The sequence below is a fragment of the Halyomorpha halys genome, unplaced genomic scaffold (genome assembly GCF_000696795.3).
Source record: "Halyomorpha halys isolate HHAL.00 unplaced genomic scaffold, Hhal_1.1 Scaffold649.1, whole genome shotgun sequence".
NCBI classification, from domain to species: domain Eukaryota; kingdom Metazoa; phylum Arthropoda; class Insecta; order Hemiptera; family Pentatomidae; genus Halyomorpha; species Halyomorpha halys.
Genome location: NW_027105546.1, coordinates 896,494 through 910,327, shown reverse-complemented (window position 1 = coordinate 910,327; position 13,834 = coordinate 896,494). Strand labels below are relative to the sequence as shown.

The window sequence follows — 13,834 nt, the reverse complement described above, 5'->3', positions numbered from 1 at the left end:
CCCCCTCCCTCGACAAACTTCTCCAATAGTTAATTTTAAATCACTTACATGCAGCAAAACAAAAAAAAAAATTAAATGGCAATAATTATTGAATGAAATTTTATATAATATTTAATTTTGCTAGTGATTTATACTTACTTTAATATTTAATATCTCACAGGCAACAAAGCTTTATGAATTAAAAACTTACTAGGATACCGATTTGTATAAGAAATTACCACCTGTATTCAGCTTCCAATCTTTTTTCCTAGGTGCTAATTGAAATGTTAATTGCGGATTAAATCCGACACCTGACTCTTTGTTTTGATAATTTTATGATTCATCCATTACATATAATCCTAGACTGTTAATTGCAGTGAACAATAAACAGCCAGATATGATGGACTATTACATTACATAGATCCACTAGGCAAGGAAGATGATTCGCCAAGCCTCAATTTGCATATGGAGATCCTACGTAGCCAATGCTTGTTCCGCTGTGTCACTGGTTTCTTTCGTTAGCAGGCAGCCGTGGAACGTTAAGTCGGTTTCTAAGCTCTAGCTCTCTATCGTAAAATATATCGCGTTATTAATCAAGACCAGTTTTTAATAAAAAAAAAAAAAAAACCTTGATCGATCGTGGCTTTATGGTAACAGGTTTGCACTACATGCTCTCGATAAATAAACGTGGAAGGATGCCTGTTTTGAAAGAATTAATGTCGGTACACTAAAGTATTAGCAAAACATTCGTCATCCAATCCTTTTATTCCTTTCATCCTTTGTGCCGAATGATGTATATTCAATGTTTATGTATATTCAAAACAGGAATGACCAACAAGATTCTCGTTCGATCATATCTACAGTAGCCCATTTCAGCTCATGTAAGTCCTTAGATAGAAAATTGATATGCGTGTTTTCCTAATATTATTAAAAAAATATATTAAACACAATTTTAAAAAAAATTCTGACTCATTTAACATTGAAATAAACATGAAATTCAAATCCACATATTGGATGTGAAATTTCTAAAAAAAATTTCTATTTATTTATTGCAATTTACATAAAAACACATTAAGTAAATTTGATGTAATTTAAAAATGGAGTGATGCATGGAGAGAAACTACCCAGTGGTTGTTTCTTCTAATCATATTTTTACACTAGAAGGTCTCGAGGAGGACTAAAAGGAAAAGCAAGGTTAGAAACTTGAGGATTTTGATGGTTAGGGAGTTTGTAATGGAAGGATTGATATCTGGTTAAAAAAATAAAAATGGCCTACTAAATGCACAGAATAATTTAAATAAGGCATTGGTTAATTTCGTGATTGATAAAGTCTGATCCCTACGATGTTATGAAACAAAAACACTGAACTTTATAATAAAATTCATACTATTTGGCTGAAAATGGCTAATCCTCTATGATTTACTGTTACTAAGTTGTCCTTTCATGAAACAAAAAAACCTTCAGAGACACGCTTTCTTGACATTCGGTCGTGGAAAATACAGCAAAGGCTGGCAGACAGAGCGGTACCATCATGCGGAACCACACAATAGCGTGCGAAGTCGTTAACCAGCGGCCAACACAAGGACGTGGAAATCCATCAAATTACACACAATACACAAACACGCAGACACGAGAAGAGCTCTTGCATAACTACTGTAGCTAGCTACTTTGTCCTCCCGCATCGGCTACTTAAACACGATAGCGATGCGGTATTAAGGATGCGAGAAGAAAAAATATTCGTATAAGGATGAGCATTCCAAGCATGGAGGAAAGAATGGAAAACGCATCCCAAATATTTATAAATGAAATATCAAGAAATGTGAGTATTATTTTAATTGAAGAGCAATATTACTATTGATATTTACTTTATGTAATATTCAGATAAACTCTTATACAGGATATAATCTTAATGTTTAAACGAGCTTTCTAAAACTAGTATAGAATATTCCGACGCAAATTTTCACAAAGGCTTCCCTAGAAGGATAATGTACGCATTGTTTAGATACGAGTTACATTCAGGAAACAAAGAAGGCTACACCAGCCAGGGGCAGACAGCGCTCCTGAAAGGGGACCGCCATCAAAAAGAAGCGAAAGTTATCCCGGCGGATATAATCCATAGAGGAGGTGGAAAGAATTTCATTATTAGTATAGGGACAATGTTCTTTGTCGTCGGTCAGGGAATAAGGCACACCGGAAAGGTTAGAGATAGGACATCGAAGAATTCAGGAAAAAAGGTTCTTTGAGAGTTTTGAGTTAGGAGCTGAGTTCAGTATTGTATAAAATAGAATATGAAAATATAATATAATATAGAAAGATAAGGTTGCAAGTGTGTCAAATATCATAAAACAACAAAATAACCTTTCTGTTAACGTTTGGGTTGGTCAGTCGTCTTCAAGACAGAAAAAGATCATATAAATGCAGAATAAACACAGTACGCCCACATCTAAAGAATCACCAAACATATTGACTAATATCATTCCCCCATAATTTAGAAAAAATACTGAGTTATTATATTATAGAACACATTGTATACATGGGCATAGTTACAGAGCGGTTAGTGGTAGGAAGGATTGTTTTCTCCCCCGTAATTTTAAACCTCCAAAAACTAAAAAAATTGGAGAAACTACCGCAAAAAGCGAAAATGCAAGTAAAACAGTACCAATAGGGGTTATAATGCATAAATTTTCCAAAAGCACTCAGAAACGCCAGTTTTCTAAAAACGCTAAGGAAAATATTTTAGGGATTAATTCTCTGACCTTTGGTAAGTTGGGAATTCCTGTCAAAATCGTTGAGAAATATTAATTTGCTTCTTCTCCAATTAGTTATAGTAACTGAACTTCATTTTTGAGATCTTATTATTACTTTATTTATTTATTTTAATTTTTTATGATATTTGTAATTGAGATAATGCTGAAGGTGTTTATTGTATTTAAACTTTAGGTTAGTTTTGGGATTTCAAAATAATATTTTGCTGAATTTGAATTTTAGATATTAGCTTTGTTGTGAGATATGTAATGTATTAAGGCAGTGGTTCTGCATATGTTCAGGGAAGAAACATAAATCTAATCAGTAAAGTGGCTTTTTTTTGTTATTGTGTCCAATTCGACAATTAGCCATATCTTCCAGTAATGTTCATATTTTAAGTCACACCTCGCTATTTTAGGATTAAGCCTGGATATTTCAAAAACCCTTTTTAGGTTTTATAGGATAAAAGAAAAAAAATTGATTATGACATCAGACAAAAAAAAAATAAAATAAAACATATAAAATTGAATAAGAATTAAATGTGAGTGACGCCTTTAAACAAAAACAGTTTGACTTCAAGTTTTGTCCTATACGGTTAATTTCTGTTAAAATCATTTATAAAACATTCCGAAAACTATAAAACCATATATTCATAGCTTATTGGAGTTGAAGAAGAGTAAACAGACATCATAGATGGACCAAAGAAGAGCAGATGATGATTCATTGAGCGATAATTACCGGCTCTTTGATCCGCCTATTGTTGATGAAGGGGCAGCGGAAAAAATAGGCTTCTTAGGAACCGCTCCCCGCTCATAGATTCACCAACGTCACAATCAAGGATTCACTAATTGGTCCAACTGCGCTCCGCATCCAGTCTACGGACGTCACAGTACCAATGCTTGTACATCTGTACTCCAAGGATTCTTGTCAGTTAAAATATCCTCGCCTATAAATATTATCTTCGGAGAAATTGAATAGAAAATTATGTCATCGTCTTAATATTGATTTTTGGGGGGGAGGGGTAGGAAGAACTCAGTCTAATTCATGGAAAAATTCAGTATTGGATTCTGGAGTGGTTAGAATCATATTGCTTCTTGTTTCTGTATCGCAGGGTCGCAGAGCGTTAAAGTGAATTTTGTCTAAAAAAAATAGACATGAAGCCATTAATTCTCGACTTCCTCATTTTATATTATAACAACCTGATTACCTCGAGTTATCAAGACTGTAAATTCTATATTAATTTTTTTTTTCTGCTCTTAAGTAAGGGAGTTGAAGACTAATGCAAAAAAAAATAATAATAATAATAATTCTAATTCACCGTTATAAGACGTTATACTCGAACTAATAAAAAAATATGTGAATATAAAAATAATTGTTAGGACGTAATTGGTGTTTTATAAAAACTAAACTCAATCCATAACTATAAGTAAAGCTGTCGGTTTTATGAAGTTCTATAACAAGTTATGAGTTTAATTAAATAGCTATTATTTTACAAACTGTAAAATCTCTGTCCCTGAATATCATAGGAGATGCTAATTGTAATAGGGAAAATGGGTTGTAGCTGGAAGCTGCTCATTCGGAATGTATGTGCTTTTTCCGCCATATTTCACTAGTATGGTGAGCATTTCAAAATATATGGAATTTAAAAGCCTTCTTACTTCGAGGACCATAGATTTTCTATCTATATTGTTAGAGATGAGAAAAATTTCTATCCATATTGTTAGAGATGAGAAAAATGAAAAATAATTGAAAAATTTCTATCTATATAACTAAAGATGAGAAAAATGTAAAAACCAAATTCATTGTTTTTTTTCATATTTGAGATTTGAGAATTGGACAAACATCTTCAATGATATAACGATTAAGCTACATTATATGTCCAGTGCCGATTTCGGGATATATTTGACAAGACTTAAACGATAATGACACTTCAATGTATCGTATTAGCTTTCTGTTTAATTAAATAAATGGTTTTTATCGTTTTTTGAGTTTGAATATAAAACTAAGGAACTCTAGTAATTTTAATTAACTATTGAAACAAAATAATCAATGGATAATTAGCAATCAGTACCTCTATACAACATGTATTTATACAAAAATGTTCCAAAGAGATTTACAGGCATGTCTGAAACAAATTTAAACATATGTTTTCCATCACTTATGTTTTAAATCGGATTGATCATTCCATTTTGATCGTTAATGTTCACAATAACTCCTGATCAAAGTCAATAAGAAGTTTTAATAATTCAAAAGTGACGTTTCCTCAGATAGAGTAGTTCTGAAACGTTTTCACTCAAACTGGATATAGTATAAAAACCCATTCCCTTCTCCTGATTGACTCGCTTTCGGACGGGTTCGTGAAGATATAATTTTTCTGAAAGGGATAGACGGAGACTGAAGAATCCCGGAGGACGGATGGGCGTACCGTCTTGACAGATAGGTCAGCCTGAATAATAGCCCAATCAGGTGCCACTAATCTCTCCCAGGGAATGTGTATCACTTATTAACAAAGTGCGTCACCTCATTAACGGATTACCACCGGCCCCGACATCAGTCTATGTCCGCTTTCCCTATAGGGCATGACCACTCGCCTAGCCTCTGTGTGTCCTGTGTAACCATCACGGATAAGGTATGAAAAGAAGTATATTATTTTAATATAAGTATATATTTTTTTAAAACTTATTTATCCATTCATGTGTTTCTTGTAACCACCTTTTATTATATTTTCCTTTGAATCTATGTGTTAGTCTTCTTCTCGTAAAATGTATTTATTTGTTAGTTTTTTGGTAAACTGATCTACTGCTCTGACTATTATTAATGTTTAGCGGGTCACTGGGAAGGATCTAGAAAGGTGAATTCGGGAGAGTGAATTTGTTGATCGTGTGAATTAAAAATTGTGAAATGATGAAATTGAAGGAATAGGAAAAGAAAAAAAAGGATGAATTGAAATATTTGTATTTAGTGTATAGACTAAAATTGATTGTAAAAGGAAACTGTAGGGAATAAAACTGTTAAAAACTTCTTTCTATTTTATTATACCATGTAATTATATGTAATTTATATATGTCCGATTACGGATTGATTAGTATCCTGTGTGTGTAGCAACCTGATTTATTTGGGCAGCATAGATAAATAAAATATTTTTCTCTCTAAACTACTGAAATTAGTCATTCTGAGTATATATCCAGGAAGGAGGAGGTAAAAGTTGAGTAGAAGGATCCATGATATGGAACCCATTTTGTTTTATGTGAATATTTCTTATTGGATTTAAATATAAATTTATGGTACGGATGAATTTTCGAACTAATTGTGCAGGTATATAGTTATACTATTGTTCTTTCTACAAACTAAGATAATACCTAATACAAAACACAACCTCTAAGGTAAAGTAAATCTTGAAAAACTTTAAGTTTATTGAACGGAAAAAAAAATAACTTTAAATGTAACGAACAATCTCAGTGTAGTGTATTTTACTATTATTATCTATAGCATAAAACTATCAATAATATTATTAATGCAAGTCTAAATTAATATAAAAAGAATATTTGTTTATACACCAATTGTCTACCTCTGAATATATATCAATATTTAATAAAAGTACTAAGTGATTTTCTTATTTTCCAAAATTTAATAATATTTATTTTAATGGAAAATTGATTGAAAAGTTTTAATTTTCCCAACAGAGAGAACTTTTAATTATATTTTTTGTAAAATTAGTTTACGAAACTTAGTTCATGTATTTAGCACTACTGTGAAGTAATGCATCGATATTAACTCTACCGATTCAAACAGGACTACGACCATTATGTTAAATAATTATTATTATTTAAATAATATGAAAAGATTAAATATTAAACAAAGAGAACTAAGGATAATTATATTAAACTTTTTTTTGTCAATAATCATTCATATTTAGAAAAATATATTGATTTTTATTTTACTGTTTCAGGTATGTCAAGAGAAATATATCTTAACGTTAAGGATACTGTGAGTACATTTTCATAATTTACTGTAACCATTAGATTATTAGTTTGATATAATTATACTAAAATATAATTTGTCAATTCTATTTACCTAATTGGATTATATAATAGGACATCAATTAGTATCATAATTATAGTATAATTGACGTCTATAACTAACATTATGACTATAATGACGGAAAATCAAAGAAGGATTTCAAGTGTTGTTGAAATTTTATTGAATAAATAATCCATTATCATAATTCAGTTTATTGAATAATTATGTCAGAGCAGAGACTTTAATAAAAATAAATTATTATTTAATGGTTTTTAATTCAACAACAGTATAAACTATAGCCTGGGCTGCTGTCGCTTTGGTGTAAACATGGACGCAGTAGTTCCTGAAAGTTGCACGGTTAGAGCGATTTTAAGCTTTGATACAATCTTTTTTTTTCTTTTATGGGTTTTCCACTCTTTTCAGAATTGTTTCCATCGTTGAGTAGGGGGTGAAGGATTTTTACCGCATCGATGAACAATTTCTTTCGGTTTTCGTCAGTTCGCAAGTCTTTTTTGGATTTCGATAAATTTTAAATTATTACGTATGCACTTACTAAAAAAAAAAAAGGATACTTCAGATTTATTTTTTTTATATATTTAAGTTCTAGTAGTTCATAATCTTCTTACAAACTATACATATCTCTACTCCGGAATATTTTTTATAGTGTTTGAAATTTCTAAACATGCGTAAAAAAAATATATATATATTTTTGAAGCATCATTGAATCTTTTTCAGTAATTTCAAAACTTTTTATTCATTTATTTATTTATTTATAAAAGTAAGATTGCCTTTTTGATAGGGTTAGGTCATAAAATAACTCAAACAGTACATGATCTATTTAATAAGGGCTAACGTTGCGGCCATTTTGTAGTGCTTCATCAGAGCTAAAAATAATATACGAAACTAAACATATCGTAAACAATATAACAGTATAACACGAAATATATCGTAAACTATGGTAGAATTTAATGGACGCGACTTCTGTGCGCATTGGAGCCTGGATTCCAGAATGATCAGTTCAGAACGTTGTGGGTTCGATTCCCACTTGGGACAGTTAATATTTCATTGCTGGTGGTCCCGAGAAATGAATGTTGACACTCCCACCTTGGTTAGTACGAGGCAGTAACTAGAAGATAGCGACCAGGTAAAAAGGACCAATATAATAAATATAAAAAGTAAATTAAAGCAGTAGAAATGAGTTGTACAAAGATGAATAAAATAAAGAACATAGCAAGAAACCAACTTTAGGTCTAGATATTAAGAAAAAAATATGGATAAATAGGGAATAAAGAAAGCGGCATATATATTAAATGTTATCTTATATATTTTTTTAATTAAGATGTTGAGATGAAAAATAAATTTCCTGTAGAATATTATCAATATTCTATATTTGTTTGTACAACGTATTCGGTTTCCCCATCTTCAAGAACTAATATTCCTCATTTGTTAAATACATCCATTTCTTTTTGAAATAATGTCATATAGTCACTAAATTAAAAATAATAATAACACGAAATATTGTATTGTAAATTAATTAAACAACATGATAGGAAAGAAAATCCAGAATTATTATGTTATATTGATTACATTTTTTGAAGTTTGTTATCTTGTTTTTAGCCCTGAAGTAGCCCTACTAATTTGCGCGAAACGTTGGCTCTTATCAAATAGTGTTTTTACAAGTTGAATTGTCTTTCTGACCATACCTAATCCTACTTTATTTTATTCATTACGCACGACATTCCAATATGTTTTTTTTTTTTTTTGGCCTCGTTGAACTCAAAAATATATAAATTAGATGAGATCCCAACAAATAACACTTAGCATTCGAAGAGCTAATGGAAGATATCCAGTCATACTTTACTATTTAAATAAAACCTAATGAATCTAGTTTCAGCGATGACTTGAACTACTTAAAACCGGTGAGTTGCTTCTGTATTTCTTATACCCGTCAAGGAAGACATAAATCAGAATCTTTTTTTTTTTTCCCTTCATTTTTTTTTCTTCCTTTACATTTTTTTGCTTCCTTCTAATTTTTACTTTCCGAACTCTCCAATCTAAGCGGAATAATTAAAATATTCTCAGCTCGTGAAGGGAGCCCCGGGGCCTTTAGGTCAAACAGGTTTTACCGGAATGGCCTGACGGACGGATCCGTGATTTAAATTGGAACATCTTATTAGAATTAGTAGGTTTAGCCGGCATATCTTTCGCCTCATTAATACCCTTTATGTTTTCCTAACAGGCCAATATGCTTATCTTAATATCCAACACACACAAGTCAGCGGTTGCTTCAATTAACTATATCGGGTCACGGTTGGCTTTAATTATATGCATCATGAGTATTCAATATTTGCATTATATAATAAATATATAAACAAAACATTAATATTAAATACTCTCAATGCAATTTAATTAAAATATAAAAGTTAAGTATTTAATTATTGTGATGAAAGCAATCTTATATAATCCTTAAATATTACATAAAATGAAATTTATTCATACAAAAAATCGCATAGTTTTTTCCAATGATTTAATTATTTATTCAATTGTTTCGTTTTTTTTTACTTGATTCATCGTATATCGCATTTATTATATATTACAATAATACAAGATGGTGATTTTATCAACATCACACTCAACCGCCAGATTTTTCCTCAAATAAGTGGGTACCACTGCTGAGCCTGGAGGGCTCCTGGGCTCACGAAGAGAATAAATAATTATCTGCCGGATTCGAACCCAAGACCTTGCAGATAGTGGCACAACGCCTGGTATATAGATTAATGGCAAGATAAATAAATTATGGAATAAATAAATGTAATTATATCTTTATTAATATAATAAATAATTTTCATCAATAATAAATCTTGGTCTATTCATACATTTGTTAGTTATTATTTGATATTTTTACATGGAGTAGATAGCCAAAATTAGAACCGCTCATAACTTTAATATTGGACCTGTCGACACAACTGCTCTGCTGCTTATATTTTTGGATCTATCTCCCTCAAAACTAAATATTAGGAGTTTTCTTTACAAATTCACGTTTTATTCTTTTGTTTTTTTCCTGAGACATTTATTTGCTTTCTTACATTAATATTTTATTTTCATCAATTTTACGTTACTAAAATATTCCTTTCAACGTTAAGGACTGTTAGTCCATCTTCAGGCTCTCACTTAAATTTATAAAGTTGAATAAAATGTTTACTGTTTAACCTGTCAAACTGAATTTTAGGTTGTTTTATTTTTTTTTAAATACATTTACATTTAAAATATAACTTATAACACATCGATTGGCTTAGATAGTAGCAGAGCTTAAATGAGTTAGATTGATTCCATGGATTGAGCCGTGGACTGGGATTAGTTTTTGACAGGGTAACTTTAGGACAGTCTGTAGCGAAAATAACTTACCATCTTTGGAATGGATCCAATATAAAATTTTGATTCCTTTTTACTTGCACTCTGGTAAAAATCAGGTTCAACTTCTTCAATTTATGAATTTAGTGTAAATATCAACGTAATTCATTGTTTAATAGACTTTCTTTCTGCAATAACTGTTTTTGTGATATTTGCAATCACTACTCTTATTAAGATCTATTGGCTTGATCTCAAAACTCTTCTGGCTTCCATCTTTGTTTTAACATACTTTCTTACTGGAAGCTATTCTGTTATTGGAAGATGCTCCTCGTGTGCAGCGACTCCGTCGACACGGCCATCCACTTCTTGCAGGAGCAGCAATCCCGGCAGTTGACAGTTGTTCGGCAGATGTTGCTCAGCTAACGGACGGAAGCGACCACGCCCTATCCCCTTTATAATAACACATTGTCGTCTTAATTCCGCCCGCCTTCCCCCTTTCTATTGTACAGTTTATCCCGCTCTCAAGATGTTCCTCAGTCACCCCTTCCGTCAGGGGGGGGGAGGGGAGAAGTCTCTGGACATCCCGCTACTCAGGACAGGAGTGCCAGGCTGGATATCAAGTCTTAAGAAAGCAATAGAAGGTTTCAAAGTAGTGGCCAAGCCTTAATTCATGAATTAATGTTCGTTCGGAATATTAAATTATCTAGAATTTTAAAAAGGCCAGTGGAATTTTTTATTTTAGTAGACCACTCTTACTCCTCCAAGTCCCTCCACTTATATTTATATATGGAGTTGCCTGATAAGGCATTATGCTACTGACTCCAAGGACACGGGTTAGAATCCGGCTATGACAGACAATTATTTATTCTGTTACTATAGCCATGAGTCAAACCTGTGGATTCGGGAGCCCTCTGGGGCTCACCCAGCCTCATAAAGATGGAACCCTGAATTGGGGAAAAATTTGGAGGTAGAGCGTGATTCTGAACAAATGACCTCGCCCAACCGTTAGTCTAGTAACAGTGGTAGTAAATATATTTCCACCTTTTTTTTCTCATGTGGATGTCGTATTAGCCGTAACATAGAACATTTTGGTTATTGATTAAAATTAGTGTAATAATTTTGCTTTTAAAGTTTAACAAATATCACTTCACTTTAAATAAATTTCATTTGAAAACTTCTAAATATTTTTTATTTTTTAAATTTGTCAATGCGATCTCTATAAAGTATGGCTTGCACGATTTAAAGTGTTCGCGGGGCGTTGTTAGTCATAGTTTGAAGAAGTTAGTTGTAACAACCTATTACAATGTCGTCGCCACATGTATAGAATAGCTGGAGAATTTATCAATATTTGAATTTAAAAAATTGGTAAAAATATCTACGACTAATATAAGTATTTTTTTTCTGGAATATGAAAAATATAGAAAATTGTTTGAAAATATTAAAGCAATACTTAGCTGAGATTATGCTAAGGCTGTCCAGCTGGTTTGGATTTTGAATCTATCGGCATCCAATACCAGAGTTCCCAAAACTTTTTTTCTATTTTCTATCATTTAAACATGAATTTGTAAATCAGAAAGTGTAAATAAACACGAAGTACTGTTTTGCATTAAATGTTTTTATGAACATCATATTAATGTTATTAGTGACTGCCTAGATATCGCTTATTCTGTTTCAATTCATAAACATGTTGATTGCAATTGTTGAATTTTTCAAATGACATTTTTTTCGGTTGTGACTTTTTTGTAATGATAATTAAGAATTTGTCTGAGAGGAAATTTTGAGCGTTTTTGTTTTATAGAGCATAGCAGTTTTAAGTGGTATCGTTTTTTTTTTGCATAAGGTATATCTATTAATATGTATCTACTATCTATTAAGAATGTAGCTTAAACAACCTTGTAAAGGTAAATTAATACCGTCTACGAGCTAAGACATGAGATATGAGATGAATAAGATCGCGACAAAACAAAAGGGTGTCATAAAATATGCTCATGCACATGATGACAATGACTTGACGAACGATTTGAATGCATAAAATGTTCGCCAAATAATTTAAGCGTTTGAATAGAGCAATATAAGGCGTCACGGAGCTGAAATGGTTAAGCGCATCCTACACAGTCCCCTTGTACTCCGGTTTGGATATGCTTACGGTTCGGATATGGTTACGGTTCGGGTATGGTTATAGACATGCAATGACACCGCTGAAGAAGTGTCTAATTGTTTCCGCTCTGTACTCGCTGATACATATTAATGGTTCCGATCGTATCGGCAGTTCCATCCGTGATTCAAATAAGCTATGAGACTTGGACGATCTTAGAGGCAGGCCACTTAGTGTATTATAAGTGTTTACGATTTTGCCCCAAGAGGCTTTTCATGGTTGGTTCGTCATGAATGATGCCTCGCTACTAACGTTAAGTGTTCCATTGTTAAGTGAACAAGAATTATGAGGATAAGGGCAGTGTGTCTTTTTATAACTTTAGGCACTCTCTTATGCAAATAACAATTTTAAAAAATATAATAAATTGCATTTGTTTAATATTTTGAAAAATAAATGGCAGTTGTTCGAGAACGACCAATTATTCTTCAATGGAACAGTTTTAAATATTTAAATGCTTTCCTTGTCAATAAATAAATTCATTGAAAACTATTATTTACAGCTAAAAAAATTTCAAATATCTTGGAATTTCTTACAAATAACTTTTTGAAATGTTTATTTCGAAGAATATTTTCCTGCATTATATGGAATTTTAATATCAGATTTTTTTATGCACCAGGAAAAAATGTACAAAATATTGCAGATATAGATGATTGGTCGTATATGAATTAGGAAATGATAAGAACTGTATAAAATATATAATAATTTTCAACTATTTATTCATGATCAACGTTTTGAGCCACAATGCGGATCGCCACACGGATGGCTTGTGTGTTGAACGTACGCTACTAAACAAAGGAATTTGAAATGATCGATCTGAATTGAATTGAAATTCAAATTCCTTTGTTTAGTAGTGTACACCATATCCACCATACCAGCACTGATGAAGAACTACATTTTGAGTCGAAACATTGGTTATCAATAAATAGTTGAAAAATATTTTAGTTTTTCTTGGCTCCAACCCTGACTGTCTTCTTATAATACATGTATAATACGATATAATTATTGAATTTTAAGTTAACATCTACTTTTTTAACTAAGCTTAATAACGAATGTAGTACTAATTATCCAAACTGGAAATCAGTTTCAGTCTCATGGATTTTAAGGGATATTTCAGCAAGATATTTTTTTATTCATACATTTTGAAAACGGGAGGATTCGATGGTTTTGTCTGGCCTTCAAAAAATTGTTCCATACATACTTATCTTCATGAAGATGAATCATTTATAATTAATGTATTTTCCCAATAAAGTTTGAAAATCAGTTATTTATCGTTTTATTCTTGTTAGACAATTTTAAGTTATACACTTGACTATAAGGAGTCCTTTGTAGCATATTTATAGGATAATGGGAAGCAGAAAAATGTGGGCGTATGACTAAAAGAGATAGCTTGATTTATTTTTAAAAATAAAAAAAGTCCAGTAAATAGATTAAAAGCGATTCTGCCTGATGTGAGTGTTAGATAACTCTGAAACTTGTACATTAATTATATTTGATAAAGCATCATTATAATTAAGTGCTACTGTAATAATAATTGAGTGCTGTATAATTGCGATTATTCTGGATGTAACTTTACGACGCTTTAAT

The 13,834-nt window shown here is 31.5% G+C and overlaps 1 protein-coding gene and 1 long non-coding RNA gene across 3 annotated transcripts in view; both read left to right on the top strand.

Annotated features, from left to right (window-relative positions):
• The window catches only part of Dll (Distal-less), a 152,158-nt gene that overhangs the window by 89,366 nt on the left and 48,958 nt on the right, over positions 1-13,834 (top strand). The gene's annotated exons all lie outside the window — the stretch shown is intronic.
• On the top strand, positions 4,914-13,555 carry LOC136796885 (uncharacterized). The gene is made up of 3 exons (XR_010844668.1): positions 4,914-5,353; positions 6,674-6,711; positions 13,332-13,555. It is a non-coding gene; the product is annotated as an uncharacterized lncRNA (long non-coding RNA).